The 23,433-nt window shown below is 37.3% G+C and overlaps 1 protein-coding gene and 1 long non-coding RNA gene across 2 annotated transcripts in view; one reads left to right on the forward strand and one right to left on the reverse strand.

Moving 5' to 3' along the window:
• Positions 1-23,433, reverse strand: part of LOC129567123 (cadherin-related tumor suppressor) — a 155,770-nt gene that overhangs the window by 43,999 nt on the left and 88,338 nt on the right. The window lies entirely within an intron of this gene.
• Positions 915-1,828, forward strand: LOC129567124 (uncharacterized). Its single transcript, XR_008687823.1, has 4 exons — positions 915-1,010; positions 1,084-1,253; positions 1,340-1,491; positions 1,639-1,828. It is a non-coding gene; the product is annotated as an uncharacterized LOC129567124 (long non-coding RNA).

Consider the following 23,433-nt stretch of genomic DNA (forward strand, 5'->3'; position numbering starts at 1 on the left):
TAAACGACTCAAATCACACAGAGGGAGAGAGAGCGAGAGAGAGAGAGCGATTGAACGAGAAGCAAAAAGAGCGAAATAAAAACATTTTTATGTCTTACACAGCTAAAGTGCGTACGATAAGACATCGCTTGCGATTATGCTATATACAAATTCTTGAAATATTTACGATGTCTACCTCTCCTCTCGCTCACTCTCCCAGTCTGCCGCTATGAATATTGCGGCATACAATATCCGCTTGAATAGAGATAAACATGCATCATGAACACGGCCATTTGATTGTCAAATAAACACGCATTATCAATACGCGTAATATTCTGTGCATCTTTTGAAGCAGAACAATTCAACAAACTTTTCAGAGCATAACAAATTATAGCTGTGCTCACGATTTTTTTTTATCAAGATATCGTAATAAACTAAAAATATCGTTCGATATCGTTATTATGTTGGAATCTTAATAACGCTATCAACTTTTTATCAGGATATCAACTATATTCAAATAATAACGTTATCGGATGAATCTTAATAATATCGTTGGGAAGTTATCAAGATCGAATCCTGATAATTTATCAACATTCAAGATCCGGTTTGACACTGCCCTTGGCCCATCCTGAAGATCCACTTCCAGAACTGGGAGCAGTTCTGGTCGATCCTGAGGATCCTTCAAAACCCACTTCCAGAACTTGATGATTATTAAGATTGAATGTTGATAAATTACCAGGATTCGATCTTAATAACTTCAAAACGATATTATTAAGATTCATCCGGTAACGTTATTATTTGAATATAGTTAATAACCTGATAAAAAGTTGATAGCGTTATTAAGATTTATCGGTATTATGATCGGATCTCAATAATCTCTCAAAATTATTAGGATGGTTATTAAGATACGAATAAGCTATATAACAAATGAAGTGCAGCGATACATTCAACTGTTCGGAGTGCACTCGACAATCAGTTTTATTCGAGACATCATTTGCGGAAGTTGTATTTCATTGACAATTTGGTTTAATGTGAGCAAACTTGATTTCATTTCAACTTTTCTGTTCTCAACTCAATTTATTTCACTTCACCCTATCACTTTAGTCAAATATCACATTTCTATCTAGTCTAGTCACACCAATCAGTTCAATCGAAAAAAAATTTAAAAACAAAAACACTCTATGGTTGAATTTACATTTTAAGCACCTTAGATGCACAATATTCCAACGAGAACCGTAGATTTGGGAATTTTTGGCCTTTGGGAAGTTTAAAAGGTTTTGTGAAGGACATTTTGGAGTATTTCAATTTGAAACAGTGAAAAAATTAAATCATTTTTTTTGGATCAATAAATGATTTTTAGGCTTGTGGCATCGATACTTGTACTCATCATTTTGTATAGATTTTTCGGATTCGATAATGTCGAGAAAGATTCGAAAAACTTTCGCAAAACCCGGAAAGTTATTTATAAAAGGCGCATTGAACTGATGAATGCAAAGCAGAACAACGTGAAAGGTTTTTATTGGATTTTTTCCATTGAAATGAACTCTGTTTGGTCAAAAATTAAGGAAAACTGTTAAATTTTATCCAATTGACAGCCTAGTTGAACCATATAATTAAAGGCTTTAATTTTTTTCAATTTTCTTTTTTTCTCTCTTTTAGCATTCGTCTATTTGATGAAGCCGACCAAAGAGATGTTGCAAAAATGCAAGAATTATTATGAATTCTTCAAAGATTGAGCGATAAAACATTAAGAATCTCTTTTTTGTTCAAAACTAGGAACGTTAGAATTTTTGATTAAATGCATTTTTATAAATAAATCAAAAGAAAGCATGAAATAAAGTGTATATGATCGAAGATTTGATCAAAGGTTGAAAGTGTTCCTATTTATTCCATGGACTTGATCTTGTAAAAGATGGTACGTATTATTTTCATGCAAGTTTTTCGTGGTTGAATTTGTAAAGCAGTGTAATGAGCTTGTTTGAAATGTGAATCGTCTAAACCTGGAATGATTCTGATCGTTATAACGCGATCGTCTGTTACGACCGGTGAATTATTTTAACGCCACCAATACAAAGTAATCGGTGAATTATATCCAATTATATGGGTTCAGTGAATGGTTCGAAAGAATGGAAATTTTCTGTGTATATTTCCATGTTTGTTTTCCAATTGAAAGAGCAATAGAACTGGGCTGAATAGCGATTTTTGTTGAATCGAGTGCAATTTGAGCTACCATTTATGTTACACCGTAACTATTTGTCGTTTGCTTCTGTTTGGCCAATTATTTTTTACGATTCTAGCCACCGCAACTGTTTCGCTACTTTTCACTTTCGCCCGGCAGTGTTGTACGCAAGAAAGAGAAAAACTCATGCGAAAAACTTCTCTCACCGGACAACATCACCAAATAAAGTTAGCAAGATTGATGCGCGCGTTCGTTACAACTTCACCACACCGATTAAATATGCATTGTCGTGGCAATCGATTGATGGCTATCACCGTTTTGATTACTGCATCGAGCACAAATGCAAATTGTTAACGATTGTGTGTGAACTGTGTGGAACGCATACACCAAACGTAGCCAACATATTTATCTCTATGGCTAATTTAAAGTGAAATTCTTGGGCAAATATTGTCTTTTTGGTGCAGACTTGGTTGGGCTATTGAATTAGTTGTTGCAACAAATGTAAATAATAATGAGGATATTTCGTTGGATTGAAACGTGGGTTAAACCGTTTGCTGAAGTTTATCATCGGCATGGCAAACGATTAAGATCTAGAAGGAGGCTGGTATTTCCTGAGTCACATTTTAAATTAAAATTCAAGCTTTCAGTAAATTGAACATTCAAATATTTCTTTGCCCATGATATTTCCTTATTGCGCTCTATGTGTGTGTGTTGGCGCGTTCGGGTATGGGTATCGATCTGAATGAACTGCGTGAAGAGCACCAACTAGAGGTAGAGAAAGAGAGCAAATGATCGCGATTTGCATAGCGTATATGCAAACGAGTCCTGGCCAAACGCAATGAATGGTCTCGCTTCACTATCCGAGAACGAAAGATATTCCTTGACTAACAACATGTTGAAATGACACATGTACAGCATTTTTAACAGTTCAACAATCACAAGCATCATTATTACAAATGGTTTGCATGCGTGTGCGCCATTCGATTCACTCGATCGACCGAACCAACCAGCCAGTCGACCCGATCGGCTGAACGACCAAAATAAACGATCGTGCGACAGAATGCGATTGTGGAATTTTTCTCGTTACGATTTAATGGACTACAGCCAAGAGAATGAAAAAATAATATTAATAGAACAACAACAACAAAAAAATCGATGTTTACTGACCAGTAGCAATTTAAAAAACAAAACAAATGCTCATTTTGTTAATTTCCATTTTAAAATAGGCAAGAAAAGCAAAATAACAGACAAAACAAAATCGAATTGCATCATATTTGCGCACAACAATTGGAATTTGTGATAATTTTTCCAACATGAAAAACGGGAGCGCACAAACGCAAGCGCGCGCTGTTCGGCTTGTTGATAGTTACAATTAAGCGACAGTTTCGTTTGTTATGTTTGTACAAATTTTCATACAAATTTTGTATACGTGGAACGTGAGACGCGTATTCTAATTCATAGAATCGGCAGAAAAAAGCAGCAGCAGCAGCATCCAATTGTTTTTTTTTTATTCATCTGTGTTGTATTACGCGAAATGGCAAAAGCTTGGCCAAAACAAATTCCCAATTCGAAACAAGCAAATCACTGATCAAAGTGAACAGACGAACGATGCTGCAGCAGCAACGAGAAAAAAAGCATCCAGGAGATGGAGGGAAAAAAAAAAAATTGGTTAGCTTGTCGAAAGGATGGCAAAATAAGAATCATGCGCGCACGATAATCACTTATGCAAACGCAAAAAGAACAAAGGAAATTTCTCTAGCCGGCTATCGCCCGTTTACATCTTTTAACAACTGTGCTTTATTAGCTATTCTGATCGAGTATCGTGTCTGCATGCACGGTGTGCTGTTGCTGTTGGTTTTTTCTCTCTTTTTCGTTGCTGGTTGCTCTTTGTGATTATATTGACTGTGTGTGTGTGTATCGTTGTCGTCGTCACCGTTGTTTCTGTCGCTATGTCCGACTCTTTTTTTTTCCATCGCGCGCTCTCTGCAATTTTATCGCGATTCTATTTCAAGAAGAAGTAGAAGAGAAAAAAAAACACAGCATTTTTCCAACGCAAAGGTCTTAGGCGATTGCGGCCGCAGGCACATACCAATTTGAAATAAGCATTCAAGGAATATCCTGTGAAATACGCGTAAATATTTTTAGATCAAGGAATATGTACGAGAGAGAGAGAAAGAGAAAGAGAGCAAACGGAGCAATGGAATGAAATTGATAGAACACGCAAACCATCGCCTATTTTATTCCTTACTTCGAGGTAACCGTTCGTTTTTATTTTGCTGGTTTTTTTTTTGGTTTTCGTCATTGTCGATGGACCAACTCAACCGAAAAAAAGACGATTTGCAAGATGATGTACACACAGCTAAAATGTAATGATCTGACTCGCTGTAAAAGTTGCAATCAAATTGCTGAACGACAAGTTTTTTTCCTGTCTTTTTCGGTCCGGTTCGCTCACAAATAGTTCACGTACGCAAACGTTTGCAACGAAAAAAAACCTCAACCAAATGGTAAATTCACTGGTAATGTATTCACCGTGATGCTGCGCTGCTCGCTACTGCCTGGAGTACGAATTGATTGTTACATCTTTTCGGTTCGTTGATGGATTGTTTATTGTCGTTTTCGGAAAATCGTTTGCTACACACAACGGCCCCAACAAAAATATAAAGCAGTTTTTTTTCGCTTGCTGTTGTCGTCGTCGTCGTTGCTTGCCACAAACGCGCATTCCAAAATTTACATAACTTTACATGAAATTATTCTTGCGCGCACACACTCGTTATGCAAATCTAGTTTTGCGGAACGCATCAAAAAGCCATAAAATTTGGCTTCAACAACGAGATTTCATGTAGACTTTTTTTGGTCGGCATTTTTAATGGATCTGTTGCCCATTTTGTTTATGAGGATTTTTCGCTTTTTTCTCGGAGGATTTTGGACTTTTTCAAAGATTCTCGTCCTTTTTCGAATATTTCACCGGTTTTGTCTATTTTCAAACCAATTGATTATGGCAGCTTCTTCGTATTCTAGACCAATTTTGCTAGGTTTTCTCCAATAATTTTGCAAAAAATCCGTCAAAATTTCTTCATACCAGCTGAAAATGTGCTTTAATTGAATCGCCACCATCTTCGTCACAGGTATATCAAGATGCATGCAATATTAAGATAAAATCGACGAACGAACGAAACAAAAAAAGTTGAGCGGCCAAACGAATAATTTACTTGCATATGAATAAAAATAAGATTATATATAAAGCGAAGCAAAAACCAAAAAAATTTATATAATAATAATGACTGAAGAAGTGCATGTAATATAAAATGCAAGAGAAGAGATGCGGTAGCTGTATCAGGGGAAAAAAATCGTGTGCAGCTGATACTAGATTGATCTGCTTGGGTTCATTAAATAAATCGTTTGGCGGATAATGAAATTAAGGAATAGAAGGTACAGCACACGTGTACATCGATCGCTTCGTTTCCTGTGAGCGCACATCGCTCGCGCTCATTCGCTGAACGAACAAGATCGACGAGTGTAGAATTGGATGAGAAACCGAAAGCCGCCACATCGACAGCAACAACAGCAGCAGCAGCAGCAACAGCATCACAGAGGATCCACAAACAATGTAAAGAAAAGGAATGCTGCATGCGCTGAGCCTGAAAAATAAAATGTGCGACGCGCTTGCGCGCGCACAGCACACACAACATAAAAAAAATAACTTATTGCTTAACTCTGGCATTCTTTGAGTCTCTCTTTTGTTATATTATTATAATTATGTGTTTTCATTTGCGAATATCAAATCGGGTGCATTTTTTTCCGCTGCTGGTAGCAACACACACAGGCCAGTACACACAGTCGCTGTGCAACCAAAAAGCAGTTTGGCTTGCATAAATTGCAGAGATTTTAGCATTTATCGTATTTGTGACCAAAATAAAAGTAAGATATATATTGATGATGATGATGATGGTGGTGGTGCTGCTGATGCTGTTGGTTGCGACGGTGAAAATTCAGCGCACAACAAAATGATATGTTCTACAAATATTCGAATTAAATTCACACATACAGAGAGGACTGTGCAAAATCGATGCGGCCTGTGACTGAACATATGCTGCTCTGCTTTGCTCAGTATTTAAAATTTTTGCACATTTAGTTTTGTACACATCGTTTTGTTCTTCGTTTTTTTTTTGTCGACTTTATTAACGGCTGAAAATATATGAACTGCTTCAAAATCAATGCATTCTCGAGTTTTTTTCGACCAAGAAATTGATCGAAGTAAAAAATGTTGATTAATCATTTGTTTCTCGAGAAACGTTTTTCTCGAGCATTTTTCTTGTGTTTGTTTTTTTTCGGGCCGGACAAATTTTAATTACTTGCCTAATTAATATTATTCCTATCCTGACTGAATCATTGAACGGGTCGGCGCGAAATATTGTTGACTTTACGACCCGAATAATAATTTCGCTGTGTATGATTAAAATCAAATGCCCCTTTTTTTATCGTGCCTGTCTAACGGTAGTGAATTCAAACGAAAAAAAAAACGTTATCCAACTCGATGCCGAATGCACAAACGCACCGAGAGAAGAGCCAACTGAAACGGTGAAAGAATGAAGTGGAGAGCAGAAGAAACAGTGGTAAAAATGATAATAATAATATGTAATAAAGGCGAAGAAGAAGAGTTCATAACACAGGCCACGGAGAAAAGAATATATGCAGCGAAACAAAATTATGCACACAAAATGCACCACCACACGCTTCATGAAAATGAAGTGAGTGCCGAGTGAAACAAAAATGAAGAAAGAAATGCGGTAAGAAGCGAGAGAGCGAGGCGCGATGGGGCTAAAGAAGAGAGGACAAAACGGCAAAAATTATATTAAAGTATAGTAAAAGAGGCAAGAGATGCGAACGATACGATGTTGTCGAAGAGAACAAGAAAATATGCTAAAAAGAACTTCTGGTGTTACGTTGTGACGAAGAAGGCGGTCCTCAATATAACACATCTCATATCATTGGATGGTTTTTTTTCTACTTCTTCTCTGCGTTGCTGCTTTTCACCCGAACAACAAACACACTCAGTGAGTGAGTGTTGTGAGTGTGTGTGTGTGCCTTGGTCGTAGCGATATTTGCACGGCAACACGATGCAGTTGGCTCTCACTGAGCTTCCGTTCTATTATTAAATTTACTTATGATTCAATTGGTGAACACTGCATATGTGTCATCTTTTTGTTCGGTATTTTTGCGATTGGATTTGAATTGCTTTTGTTTAGATTTGAGTCTCTTCTAGCCTCGAATGATTCGAAGTGAAGAATTTTCGCTACATTGACAAATTAATCTAATCTCATGGCGATTTATCGATGGCTGCTCATCCGTCCATTGAAAATAAGGAGAGAGAAAAAAACGACAGTCAAAAAAGGCCATCGAATGAAATGTGATGTGTTTTTTTCACTCTTTCACTTGTCTTGAGATGGGAAAAACTCGAGCGACGTGTCGAATTTAGTCATTTCATTTTATTTGGCGCTCCACTTGTTTTGCCTCCGCATCTTCGCATTTTAGTCGTTTCCACCGAAAACGAAACGAAACCGAGTGGCTGACAGAGTGAGTAAGAGATGAAACGAACAGAGAGTTAAGCGAAGCAAACGAAAAAAAAAACAACAACGAAATAAGCACAATCATTTATCATCGCACAAAAAGCATTCCAAATGAGGCACAGACTCAAGAATGTTACGTTTGTATGTTGGCTGCGGTTAATCAATAAACAGTTCGAGTTCATTGTACACATTGCGTAGCGAAATGAGTCTGAGAGCGTATGTATGTGTGTGTGCAGAATCTACCTGCTGCCCGCTCTCTGTTGATGTGTTCTGTCGCTGCTGCTGGCTGCGTGGCTGTTTCTTTTTGTATTCCAGAAATGCCACATTTTGGCTCAGGTAATGTAATTTAGTTATGTTATTCTCTCTCTCTCTCTCTCTCTCTCTCTCTCTCTCTCTCTCTCTCTCTCTCTCTCTCTCTGTCGTTTTTTTTCGTTTGTTCCAAAAACATTTAAAGAAATGAAGAGAGAAAAAAACGAATGCCGTTTTCGCTACAACATGTTTTCGTTTTGTTTTTTCTTCGCCTTGTTTTTACTTCTCAATTCCATTTTTTTTCTCGTTGTTCCACCACGAATCTAGATCAGAATCGCTAATCGTCAGTTTCTTTAAATTGATAATTAAATACTTAGAAAATTGATGGAATCCAAATGCGATAAATGTACGTTGTTGCGTTTTCCTTTTTTTCTGCGGCTGCTTTCAACTTTTTTTTATGTTCAACGAACACTTATTTGAGAGCGATTCAAATTCAATTTCAGAAAAACGTTTCGTTTTTATGGTGAACACATCGTTTTTGACCGCCCATTTCGGACAAATCGGATTGAATTATCGAGATGTCGATTGATTGACAACTGATTTTCGACATGTTATAACATTTTCGAATATTTACGCTGTAGTTAACTGCGATTACACACGATCGTATTCGAGTGGCTTGTTCGGTCAAATGTCGTCTTCGTCTAGTTTTGTTCCTACATCAGCGTATTTTTTACCATTACCAGCTGACACATTGACAGAGAAACGATCACAACAATCGATCGGTAGTTTCTTACCTGAAATGACAACAGAATAGAAAATGAAAGAAATTAGAGAAAAAATGGATTTTTGTTTTTCATTTCGATTTAATAAATAAGATTAATTTGGTGGAATTTCTCTTGCTGTTGTTTCGAATGGAAGCTGATTAAGCGATACGATAGCGATTCGACAAAGACATCCCACTAAATACGAAATCAATCAATATTCCCACTATAAATACAAACTCGAGTGAGTTTTGGGTTTTTTTTTGTCTTCTTGTTCGTATACATATTTCTTGTTGCTGTTTCCAACAAACGTTAGAAGTTCTGAGAAAATCGGTCGTTCGCTTGAGAACACTGTGTCTAGCGAGTGTGTGTGTGTGTGTGTCAAGAAGACTTAAGGCCAATGTAAACAAATAAATATTTGAATTATAGAAAAGAAATTGTTAAAATCCAACGCAAACAGAAGAATCAACGTCGATGGCCAGAGTGTTACGCTTCAATAGACCAAGTCACACGCATTCATATTGACATGACAGATTGAGAAACTGGAGAATTTCCAATGAAATTGAATTTTTTTTTGCTTCATCTTCTTTTCATTTTTTCGGTATTTTTTTTTATCCAAATATTCTGTCCGTTAGTTTGAACAGCGAAACCGTTCTTTTCCAATGTGAAGCAAATTTTGTTTTGCTTCAATGTGATTGTTGTTTTTTTTCGCCTCGGTTCGAAAAGAAGTGAATGACCAGAACTATGGTATATTTTAATAATTTCAGCTATAATTTATTCATCAGCATAGCAATGATGATGGCGGGAAAAATGGCAGAAAAGTTTGCATACAATGAATGGAAAAAGTGCCGCAGGCCACGAGAAACATGGTAAATTACAAGTGCCGACAAACTGAAAGTTTATGAACTAAATATTAGATGTGAGAACGAACTTCGTTCAACGAACAACAATCAACGTTCGCTTTCGAAAAGGAAAAATAAGTCATTTTTCGTGACATTCCTTCTTTTTTTCCGTAGTTGGCGTTGTTGTTTTTTCTCCTTTTCCTCAACCAGCTTTTGGTATTTAATTGTTTGATTTTAAAGGTGATTTGGTTTTTTTTCGCTGTTGAAATATCGCGTGCAAAGATACCGTGATTGGTTTCGCTTTTGGTTTTCTGAATAAACAAAGTTTATTTATTTAATAAACTCCAAGTTATTAAATGAAGTGTTTTTTTCTCTTCTGTGTCGGTTCGAACGACAATCTCACTCAATGATCGGACCTGAGTCGATATGCACTTTTGTTTTCTGTTTTCATCGGAAATGGTTTTGGTTTGCCAACCGACAACATTGTTGTACGATTGCAAGCGGCCGATTTGAAGTGACTCTCCATTTCAGATTCATTTATTTCCCTTTTGCAACAAAGTGCTCCGCACTGAAAACTAGAATCGGGCAAAAATAGTCTTTTAATGGCGTGCCAGGGTAACAAGCAGAAGAGAAAAATGCCGTTGCAGCAAATGGCAAGGTGTTGGGCAAATAATAAATATTGTTGCTTTGTTTTCATGTGCAGATACAGAGAACGCGCACGCAAAGCTATTTTCAATTCATAAATCGAAACGGCAACTCATAAATTGTCAATTAACTTATTTAGTGGAATTTTTATTCTCGATGTGACACTTTTTTCCGCTCTCTCGATTCAATCCCGTGCGTTAAGCAAGCCGATTGTATGTTTTAAATATATATATCGAAAAATCCCGACCGTGTAAAACAACTAGCGATGAGATCAGAGGCCGGTATCACATTCTGTCAATAAAAATGAAAAATGTCGTCAAGCCAATTGTAACGAACCGAATCAATCGAGAGAGAGAGAGAGAGAGCCCGGCCAAGTGTGCGTTGCTCTTCAGCAACAATAATAATGACAGGCAGATATGCCATGGCAACGGAATGTAGTAGCGGCAAAATGCGGCAGACACACACACATACATGGAGACAGAGCACAGAGCGCGCACAGAGATATGACAATTGTAAATGCCATCATTTCAAATGATGAAATTGTTTAAAAACACTGTGCGACAGCGAATAAAACTGAAAATTCAAAACGAAACGACGAAGCAACGGACAATGCGAAGAACGAAGCAGAACGAAACAAAATGAAAAAAAAATAAACATATAAAATGAAACGACAACTGCGACACCAATTACTAAACATATTTGCGATAAATTAATATGGATGTGGTTTGATTGATGTTAATACGATTTCAATGCGATTCTGTTTGCGAGCTTCGGGTTTCATTTAATGAAAACACACACACACAATCGATTCCACTAAATCGTGGTTAAAATGGATTTACAACAAAAAGATATATGGTAATCGGATCAAATTGTTACTTGTGCACTCGATTTAATTAGATTTCATGTTAAATGTCTCTTATTGTAAATGAGTGATAAATGAGGAAAAAAAGAGCAATGTCGCCGTCGATGATTGTGTAAGAAGTTGGTCGTTGTGACAAAATGGTTATAATGAAGCAAGAAGAGAAAAAAAAAGCATCAACCATTGTATACATTGTTTCATCGAGAACTGAATTCGATTTGGTTTAAGTGTTATGCAATTGCACCGAGCGACAAAAATCTTTGATAATTATGTATTTTGTGAATGTCGCTCCCTTCAATTAATTTCGCAAAAACAGTTTGTTGTTTTGAGTACAGCATCTCATATCATGAATCAAGATTCTTGATATGCAAATATTCACATTGTCCAAAAACCTTTCGGGGATTCTTTCATCAAAACATGTAGCAAAAATCCTCGTCGTTTCCTTATTTTTTCTGATACTCTGCCTCGTATTCCTTTCGGATGATGTACTGAAACCGAAACTGCACAGTGAGAAAGTTACACGGACTGTCAACGAATTGATGCAAACTGCTCGCGACTGATTGGCTGGAATTGTTTTCATTTTTCATGGCCAAGAGAAACTCTTGATTTGCGCTTACTCGATTCGAGCAATATGAAGGTAAATTTCTGATGTGCGTGCGTTAAAATGGATAATTTTGTGTAACTATTGCGTTTGGATTTGTTTTTCTGCATGGCCATAGAAAGCGACCGGAGAGATAGTGAGCGAGCAAGCGAGTGAATTCACAACGGATGCAATTTTTGCATGCATTTTTGCGAAATTATTTCATAATTTTTTTTTTGCTCTTACTCACTTACTCTCTCGCTCTGTGTTCGTTAGCTGGAAAACATGTTTGTTGCCAGAAGGTTGAATAGCTAATGTGTTTGGGTTTTGCATTTGGTTTTGGTTCAGCATATTTCAAGTCATCAGTTGGTCGTGTGTTTTTTTTTTCATCGGAGATCGAAATGGTTGGAATGTGCACTTCTGATGTACAAGTGAAGCATACGCACATTAAGCAACTCATCAAGTCATCAAAATTGATACAAAACTTTCAGGTGGTGTGTGTGTATGTATGCTTTTTTTTCTCTCATTCTTTTCAACTCATCGTTGAGGCCGTTGTTTTTTTCTCCCGTCTCTCGTTTTGTTTTACTATTTTGTAATGCACGTAGAAATTGGAAGAATAAATGCAATACAAAAGGTGTTCAACGGAGTAATTTAACGTTGAAATGCAACATAATCGAGCCCCTTTTTTAATTCCACTGGATGAAAGGATGAACGAAAAAAAATAACACATATATTGCGTCATTTAACGCTAAACTATTGCATCGCCAGAGATAATAAGCGTTCTATATCGAATTTTTAGATAGCTTAACGTGTTTGAATCATCTTGCCGACCCCGAACACAATTCGAAATGGTGTTTTGTGATGAGAATGAAAAAAACAACAACCAAATACATTGGAAATGCACGAACCGTTTGATTTGCCATTGTTGAACAGTATTCATCTGGTTCTTTGTTCATTTTGAAAGTTCATCAGATGGGATCGATTATCGCGATTGCATTCGGTATGACTTTTTAAAACACCTTTTGCCCTTCCGATGACACGTTGGTGTTGTGTTGTGTGAATGCGTGCGGGATACGCTACACATACATTTTCTCACATTGGTTTCTTTTTCTTTTGTCCAACTAAGCAAAGTTTCTGCACGATGTGTTCAATATTGATACGCACTTTGACCCAAACAAAACCACAATTTTGAAACCCAATCGTTGAATGGAATTTGAAAGGATTTTTTGAACTTTCTCACTCTAAACCGTGCACTCAAACGCAAGATAAATACTCGATTGTGCTGGAATGAATGGGAAAATTGATTACCCACCGATCTAACGGACAATAACTCCGTTCAGTGGTTTCACCCAATATTTTTTTCTGTCGAGCGTCACGATTTCCGTTTGTTTTTTTTTTCTCTCGATACAACTCATTTGTTCTTCCGAATTTCTTTTGTAAACAACGACGTTGAAAAATTGCCAATTGAATAACAGCTAATGAATTTAAATTGGAATCTGAGCTGGAATTCATGTCGGAATTCAAGTCGAAATTCTTTAGCAAAATTCAAGTTAAAACTATTTAGCTACTATCGATGTTCAGTGTTCATATTAAACTTCAGTGATTGAAGCTCCACAATCAAATTCATTTTTGAGTCAGCTTCCAATTGAATAATAACATCTTCAAGCTTCGATCCAAATGCAAATCAAAGTCGAATGGGAACTTTTTCCCGTGCTCCAAGAGAGAATTGAAAGTAATTTCTTCGGCCAAAAGAATGCCAACTTGATTAATTATTGCGAAGGTACGTCTTATTCAAAATGTTAAACAAAAACCGCCGTGATCCACTTCAAACGCTTCAGTTCGGGTGAAATGAGTTGATTTGTTTGACGAAAACCGTTTAATCGTCGTGTTGCCTGTAGTTGAATTGGTGTTCAGCGAACTCTCGTGTAAAAAACGTCATGAAACGTGTCTTTTCACAAGATGTTATTTGCTTTTATGAGTGTTCTTGTGTCATTCCATCATCGAAATTTTGGTCGATTGTTGCCCGCAATCGTTGAATGCACCAAAGTACAAGGGACTCATGATCCTCAATGATATCAAGAATCTCACTCTTTCATCACAATTATCTTTAATTCTAAAAAAAGGCCGAAACACTCACACTCTCTTGATGGAATCTCTTGCGATGAATTGTGCAACATCAAATGCAATCGATTCGATTGCCGCTATTCGATATTCATATTTTTTTCCTATAAATAGTACCATTCAATAATTCCCGTAATTACGAGCTATTTCTTTACGCCAAACAATAGAATCAAAACCGAATTGAAAATGCAAACGAAAATTGAATGGATCGAAATGGAACGGCAAAACCACACACTGCAAAGGGAAAAAACGACGACGACAACAACAGTGAAGAAAAATAATAATCAATTTAGCTGCTATTATTCGATTGATAATAATTATTTCAGATGTGCTTGCGCATGATATTTTCATCAGCATTTGCTCCCGCTACATTGTCACGCGGCGAACACAAAACAACATAAAAACGAAGCGAACATGAAAAATTGCTATCGACGTTGATTACATGCATTGAATTGGTGTTCGTGTCGCCGTTGCCGCCGTGTGGATTTAGCTTGGTCTTTTTTTTGAGGAAGCGGCAAGAGGTATACAAAATCTGTACACAAGAATTGCTTGGAAGCAGACAAAAAAATGAAATGTCGCGCCGTTTATTGCAATTCACGATTCCAAGCAGATTAAATGGGCTTGGAAAAAATGATCATGAATGCTGTTTTTAAAATGTATAATGAATGTTGATCTCTCTCTCTCTCTCTCTCTCTCTCTCGCTCAATTTGAGTATTTTTGTTTTTCAGCTTCTTAGTTGCATTTTTGGTTTGGTATTTTTTACGTTCATTATTTGTTCCTCTTCGGCAATTTTTCGCTTTTGTTGAAGAATTTTCGAGAATTGCACTGTTGAATGCATCAAATCAAAATCCCATTCATTGAATGGGGGCTGCTTGAGCAATTGCCGACTGCATATTGAGCAATTGATTATTATTGTTCCAAAGATTCACATTCAGAACATATACAAACAGACTGTCACTTCAAATTCAATCGAAATTGCGCGAGAGAGCGAAAAAACATACACACACTTACACTCACACTCCGTTCGCCAACACAAAAAGAACAATTTAGAAAGGAAAACATCAGGCGCGAAACATTTAGATTGAATTGCTTTGTTTGGTGTTTGTGTGTGCTTTTGATAGAGAGCAGCAATACACAGAGCAATCAACTGAGAATTCTATAGCTTTTGCGCCATTTTTCAAATAAGACTTAGTGACTCAAGTCTCTCTTACATTGACAAAATGATACAATGGATCTGTTCATGCGCACAGAAATGGATGTAACAACAACACGGACGAAAAAAAAATTCTCATTTCATGTTTCATTATGAATTTGATGAATAGAGTATGTATACATGAAATCAGTGTGGTTTTTTCTCTCTGTCTCTTTTTTTCGTCTCTCGAAAAAGAATCTCTCTATTCAAGTGTTCATTCAAAGAGAGAGAGAGAGAGCGGTTGCACGCAAACAACACCACACATCGTGTGTAACTTGAGTAGTCATTAACTTTCAAACGCACTTGCGCTTGCAGCAAGATCAAAAGATATAGACATTTCTTCACGTATTGCAATGGCTTTCCAAACAAAATCAAAATACTTAGCCAACGCGAGCAAGAGAGGTGAGTGAAGAAGAAGATGAGTGGAGTTGAACGATGATCATTTGAATTGGATTAAAATTAAAAGTGGTCGAGTATACACTCACACACATACACACACATCGAACAAAACCCGGCGAAAATTGTCGGTTTTTTCCATCTATTCGGGGCCTCTTTTCAATTCCGATTTGTGTCGGCATTTCTATTCTTCATCTTAATTCCTTCTTTGACTTTGTTGTTTTTCAGGTGATTCTCTCTCTCTCTCTCTCTCTCTCTTTCTCTCTCTCTCTCTCTCTCTCTCTCTCTCTCTCTTTTGAACTAGAAATGTGCGTTTTTTTCCCTATCTCAAGCGCAATGATTTGATTCTTTCGAGTTACATTTCGAAATTGTGGTCTTTTGAAAATAGACAAATCAAAGAAATTGATTCTTGATGCACTTTGTTCACCGGTACGGTGTGTAATGAAGGAAATAACGATGACTTTGAAGGTTCGTCGCTTAGATAGAGTGAACAAAAAGTGCATTCAATTGAAGTCTTTTGTTCCGATGTGGAAGAGAAAGCACAGACAGTGTGCGGGTGATAGAGAGAGAGATCGGGAGAGCGAATGAAACAAAACCGGATTTATTGTTTTTTAATTGAAGCAATTCTGACATGAATTGAACCCATTGCAATTTCCTTTAAAAAGTGAAACATTCCAAGACTGAAAATTCACGACACCAACCAAGGCAAACGAAAGATAAAATGGCACCTTTTTGTTCCCTTTTTTGCCTGCCATAAATACCGGTCGGCATTCAAATGGAAATAAAGCCTCAAAGTTTCGATTAAAATAACAGTTATACCGTGCACATTGATTGCCCATCATTAATTTCCGTAGGAAATGGCTGGGTTGGTGCTCTCTCTCTCTCTTTTCATTTGTTACGGCGCTAAATTCAATTTGTTTGTACTAACAGGTTGCTAAGTAAATCCTAATCGAGTGTCGTAAAAAGTGTTGTTGTTGTTGTTTTTGCTTTGTTTTGATTTTTTGCTTGGGTCGTTGTGTAATTGTTTTCTGACGGCGTCGCCCATCATCTGGCCAATCAAGAGACATTAGTGTCATTAGAACGCGTAGACGACACAGAAAGAAAAAGGCACAACAACACCAACGTAAATGCATTCCATACGCTCGGTTGTAGTTTATTTGCATCGATTTAGTGGCCATCATCCAAATTAATTTTCACAAATGCGCGCATCCGAATGGCCACAAATACTATATTATTCTAATTGGGAAATATTAAAATTTATTATCGCTTGCTCGCTCTTTATCTTTCGGTTTGTGCGTTTCTCGCTACGATCGACCGGCCGGACCGATGCTAACTTGCTAATGCAATAATGCATCAAACCATTTTTCCACACTCGTTCACCGCTCATGCACTGATTGCCGATGAACGCGCGCCCGCAACTCATGATGCACCAGTCCACGGTCGATGTGTACGTATTACAGGAAAAAAAAACCATAATATCATCACGTCTCTCCAGCACATCATTTTAATATGGTCATTATAAATTTACGGTTCGGCCATGAAAATTCTATTTTCTCTTTAAACAATTTCATTCTGGTTACATTCAGATTGTAAATAATGTTGCTGTTTTGTGTCTGCTTTTTTTTTTTTTTTTTCGTTTGCAACATTTTCATTACTATTGTTGCCTGTTCGGCTATGTATTGGGCTTGTGTGAATGCGCGCGCACCAAATCATCACATCTTCGAAACCGGGCATGAAAACGAAATGGAAACAGAGATGTAGCCCGAGTGATTCAATTCGAGCCTGGAAGCAAACAACAACAAGAAAAATATGATCGGTCAACTCAATTCTATGATTTGCATTGAATAATGGCCCGAAATAAAAAGAAAAAAAAACCCAACCAGCAACCACAACATAACACATTCGAATCGCTTTGCAACGCACCCCAGACCCTCGATTCGTTTATGATGACGAATGTTTTTACACAATTTATTGGATCGCGCGTGCAAACCAGAGTGTTGCACACATTATGAACACTATTCACTTGCTGGCCGCCCAAAACTCACTCTCGCAAATGACGAACGAAACAAAAAGAGGGAGTGAGTGAAGACTAGAACGAGAAAGGAAAACGATGAGAAAGAGTGAGTGAGAGAGAATGGGAATGAAGGAGAGAAGGCCACAACTCTGAAATAAATGTATGAAAATTGTGTAATAATAATAATGATGAAGGGCAATGCCGCGAGTTTACAAAGAATTATGCACGTTAAAATGAGATGAATGAGGCAGAATGAAGCGAAGAAAGAGAAAAACAACACACGCTGAATAACTCAACTCATACTGAAATTATCTGCCGAGTATGTAGTACTTGCGCCGATTCCTTTTTTTCCATAATAATTTATTGTGTAAATTCTATTTCAATTTTATGCTTGAGCCTTTAAGGAGCTGCACAGCGAATACAAGCAAAAGTGTGATCGCCTCTCTCTCTCTGCATACAAACATTACAAATAATAATTTGCACATCTTTTTTTTCTACCTCGCGAACACGGCTGCTGAATAGACTCACACAGAGGTTTCAGCCACTTTTCAGTGAGTCTTTGGAACGATTTGTTTTTATCCAACATTCAAATGAGATGGTACATTGGCGATGGTGGATTTTGTTTTCCACTGAACTCTTTGAGATGATTTTTTCTCGACCATAGTTCAACATTTTTACAAATTCAACGCCATTCATTTAGTAACCTGCAATTTGCACTGATTTTACCAGCCACGAAGCGATTGGAGGCGTTTAACCAATGATCAAGACGATGTTTTGACACCAATTTTAATGCTGAAACATTCACATTTTTTGACATTCCCACCAGAACATTCATCGATTTTCTTTACTTTCAACATTCTGATGAAAGAATCTCTGGCTTTTACGTCTAATCTATTCAATGTCCATTTCTTATGAATTGTGTGTTTCCTCCGAAAGTCGAGTTAAAATACTATTTGGGAACAAAGAATGCTCATTTTTATGTAATTTAAATGCATTTTTTTCCAAAGAATGCTTGTACAGACTATGATATTTGGAATTGGACGTTTCTTTATAAAGAATGAAAGCCTATAGGCATGAATGAAAGCTGAAAATGCGTCATGAAAAATGCGCTTGACACTTCCTTGTTTTTCATGTATAAATAAAGTGAATATGACAAGTTTTCGGCCTAAACAAAGTAAGCATGTGAGTATTCAGTGGAAAATGTGTGTTTGGATTGACAAAAATCTAGTTGACACTACAATAAAATGCTCGTAACAGATATGGCACATATCAAAATGCGATGAATCGAAGAAGAAGAAAAAAAACGACTGACTTAACATATGCATGTTCTTTTCCATGTGAAACAACTGTGTCCAAAACGATGTGAAGTGCCGAGCCGAAACAGAATGAGGGAGAGAGAGAGAGACACTGACACATCTCGAGAAAAGAAACGAGGAGATGAAAACGAGCAAAGAGGGAGAGAGAGAGAGAGAGAGACGAGAAGAGAACATGCCAAAAACAAATATAAATAATCAAGCTTCGATGCATGAGATATAAGGCGATGTTGTTTGACTACTCTTTTGACATAGGTATTCGTTCTTTTATCCGCTTGCATTGTGGCATTGTTCTTCTCGTTTGGTTATTGTAACTCACTAAAGCGTCGTATAGTTGATGCTACAAAGATGGTGTCGAATTGGTTCTGTTGCATGTGTGTGTGTGTGTGTGTTTGCTTCAGTTCGATTTTTGTAGTGCGTTTTAATTTCATGTTCATATTCTGGTCATGTGTAAAGAGTGCGTATTGCACATAGACAAGCGAAGTGAATTCATTTAGTGAATATGTGTGGCTGGTTTCGAGAACGCATTGCCGTCAATTATAATGCGTTCATTTTCATAATTTCATTGTGAATCGAACTCACACACACACACGGGTCAGTCAGTCGGTCAGCCATTCGGATTTGGGAATAGCAACGCTGTAATTCACTTCACGCTGCCTGCCACATAAGTGATGTGATTAGAAATGACAGCATTTTTAATTGTTATATTCTTCTTCTTTGCATGCATTCACATCATTTTCTCAATGTTGGGTTCAGAAGCAGAAAAACCCATTGTTTTTCGTTCGTTATAATTTATGATTCGATGCTTTCAACGTGGTTAAGTGGAAATGCCAATGCATGATGTAAAGTGACACGTTTGTATAGTCACTGCGTTCGTAGCATTTGATCGAAGCAGAATAAAAAAGCGTTTAGAATTGACGAAAAAGAAATAATCGTCTCATATTGAAGGGGAAAAAATTGAGTCGAAGGAGAAAACATAAATCGATGAACGATTGGTGTTTGCGGTGCAATTGCAATAGCAGCAGGTAGAAGTAGTGAGCCGAACCGGGCCACATCGATTGAATGTGTAGATTTCTAAAGACAATACCTATGGAAATGAGAGAGGCCGGTAGAATGAATTAATCATTTGGAAGATGGTGTTGGCTTTGTTTTTGCTGCATATTTTTTTCCTTCTCTTCGTTCAGTTAAATCAAATATATCATTTGACCAGTGTGTCGAAGTGCGTGTATCCAAAGTAGGCACAATGATGAGATGTGCACAGACTTGATTCAATGGTCCGATACTTGGACAACGATGGCGGGTAGGGATAAAAAAAATGAGCAATTTATTAAAACGGCACCCTGTGGATATATACAGCTACATTACAAATCTTCATCGACTATTCCCATTCCGCACACACACTCCACATACGAGCGCGGCAATCATATCCCGAATCGAAATGAATGTGAATAATATACCGTAATTGCGTCGTTGCAGTGGCTACAAAACACGAATCATTTATCGATAAACATCGCTCGAAGGAAACTTACACTATTTTGCCCGTGCATACCAATCGAAGTCTCTTCGTTCCCTCTCTATCACTCTCGCCCGATCGCTCTCGCTAGGCTCTTCCTTGATTCAATGGCATTTGCATCTTATTGATTAATTTGAGTGTGTGTGTCGGGACATAATTTATGAATTATTTCGATAAAATATGGAAAATTCACATAGTGTTTTCTTCAATTCTATTTGAATGGAAAATATCTGCCTCATTTTCAACATCGAAATACACTCTCATAAAAAAAAATATGTCGTTTATCATGTGTCACAAGTATATGGGTGTTGGCGATTGAGACGACACGACAGAGAAAAAAAAAGCCATCAAAAAAACAATCTCCAAAATGTCTTAGCAAAGGTGCGAATGAAAAATCGTCTATTCTCGTCTAAGTGTATTGTTCAATATGTGATTATTCAAATTGACCGAAAATATTGTTGGTTCATTTATGGTTTAACGCAAACACACGGGGCACAAGAAGCCGCACTGTGAATGCATATTTCACACACATGACGAGAAAAAAACAACATTCAAAAGAATGGAGGTGTTAATAAATTGTATTTATTCGTTCACCGAACTGAACACCAGTTTAGCCATGAACTCTGGCTCGCTTTCGTTGTTTTTTTCTCGCTTTTCTGGTCGGTGACTCTTTTGATTCACATCAATAAACATGTGAATTCGTCAGCTGCAGTTGGTTTTTTTTTTTGGTCAAAGCACAGCAACAATATGCTGGTATGATACTCATATTTCATCAACGGTATGATTCATTGGCTTCTTAGCTCTATAGAATTGTACATATTATCGCAGTGAATGCGTGTTTAAATGGGACTTTGACTTGTGAAAAATACTTATTGAATGTATATTTACTTAATGATAAAGAAAACCAACATGAATAGAAGCAATGAAATCTATGCTTAAGGAAAAATAAATTGATTTTTAATCAGGTTGACGTCAATTCAGGCTACTAGACAAAGACAAAATGAAAGTACTCACGAATTCGCGCGCGCGCGCTCTCAACTTTTTCCACCACTCAAACACCAGCATACGGTGTTTTTGTCACCAAAACAATTAGCAAAGTGATTTCCCCAATTAAAATATTGAATATCTCGACTCACCTAAAGCAAAACGATAGAAAAAGAAAAAATATTTTTTCATTAATTTTCGAAAGCACAAATGCACGTAAAACCTAAAACTATTTATATGTATACTTAATTTTATTTCTTATCGCAATTAGTCGATTAAAAGTGTTTAGTGCTAGAGAATTGACTGAGTGCGCATTTACTCGGATGGTTGTTTTTTTTCTACTTTTCTTCATTCTCTCTGTTCAATTGAACGCGTTTGTAATGAGATTAAGTAAAATGAATTTAATCCGGTGTTCACAAAGTGATGATTATGGCACAGTATATACATAGGATGGCATGGCATGGCATGACAGAGGAGGAAAAGAAAAAGAAAGAATTGAATTCAGTGGCATTAACCGATTATCGGTCACAAATCGTTCATTTGCCGCCGCACATTTGGTTTTTATCTATGTGAGCAAGAAAGGGGGAGGGAGAGAGAGAGAGAGAGAGCCAGATGCTGCCGCATGAATCAGCGTATGAAATATCACAAACGCACTTGCATTCACTTAACACCATTCTGATAGTTCCGCGCGCCATGATCAAAACACAAGCAAAACCGATCACGACACAGAAAAATAAAAAGGCATCGCGCAACGACGGTGATAGAGCAAGCAAGAGCGAGCTCTCGACCAAACTGGTGGCGGCATCGGCCACCACAATTTGAACAAAGTTTGCACCGAGTGCATCGCACAAAAATATAGCAATGACTCGTAATTCAGCATTCCATTGCAGACATTTTTCAAAGAGATGTAATTAATAATAAGGTGATGTGAGTGGTGCGCCAAAATGGCTAATTCCACGTCCATCACATTCGCTCGTGTTGCAGAGCGCCCGATTTGGCTTGTTTCGCTAACTGTGTTAAGCCAACTAAGTGTGTTGTGCGCTCTCTCTCTCTCTCTCTCTCTCTCTCTCTCTCTCTCTCTCTCTGTGTGTGTGTGTGTGTGTGTGTAACTATTTTTTCGTTGTTGTTGTCGTTTGTTGCATGGGATCGATCGATCGCTCTCGGTCGTTCGTTCACTTATTCGCAAGCCTCTCATGTGAGATCAGTTTTATACACACATTTGTGTGACATTTGAAATGTAGGATACAGCATTAGAAGCGATCCATTGGAAGAAGCAGAAGAAAAAATTCAGTGATTTATTTTCTTGGTTCGTAATTTTAACGTGCGTTCACTGCATTCTACCAGTTTTTTTTTTTGCGGTTGTTGTTGTTGCGTTGTTGCTGTTTTGGTCATATATCTTCGTCGCCAGCTTCATTTCGCGACAAATAAAAACTTATTTAATATTTTTAACACCAGTTAATTTTGAAATTCCACCATCCAAGGCACACACCATCGAAGTGGTGTAGTACGTAAAAATGCAGCGCAAAAACAACTACAGCAAAACACAACACATCAAATCATTTGATTTGGATAAGAAGTTTGTCGCCGCTGTTTTTGTGCATGTCACCGATTGACATGCGGTGTTCTGCGGCGTTTGTAGAGTTTTTTTCGTGTGTATCATGAATTATGTCTCTCGAGGCCCCGTCAACTGAATAATTGAAATTAATTTTCGATCGACGTGTGATTCTCATTAGAAACGGCTTTTTGGTCAAAAACACTTTGATAAGTGTAGCGTGTAGCTAATTTTCTGTTCCGTTTGCCTAGACCACCAATTTCAATTTTGTTAATGTGGCAAACGTGTGCCTTTCAACAAATCGAATTCTATTGCGTATTTTATCATAATTTAAATAACTTGAAAAATTGTACGTGTTTTGGAATTGTAATGAGAGATTTTCAGGTGATTTCAACTCCGTGTGTGTGTTTGAGCGTAAGAGGAACGCACCGAATGTAATTACTAATGAAAGAGTCGAAAGAAGTAACCAGTAAATTGTATCGGCGATGTTATGAGATACGGTGGCCATTCTTCGGCGCAGAAGAGAAAATAAAAATGCAGGGAATAAGTGGCATGTGCTGGATTCATGTAAATTTTATGTTTTCCTCGTTGTTGTTGCTGTTCTTTTTTCGTTCGTCATTGCTGTCCGTAATGTCGATCGTGTGTTGAATATGTGTTTTAGATCATAGTGCACGCTTACGACATATC

This window comes from Sitodiplosis mosellana, unplaced genomic scaffold, assembly GCF_009176505.1.
Source record: "Sitodiplosis mosellana isolate CC-2019 unplaced genomic scaffold, AAFC_SMos_1.0 Smas_scaffold_5, whole genome shotgun sequence".
Taxonomy (NCBI): domain Eukaryota; kingdom Metazoa; phylum Arthropoda; class Insecta; order Diptera; family Cecidomyiidae; genus Sitodiplosis; species Sitodiplosis mosellana.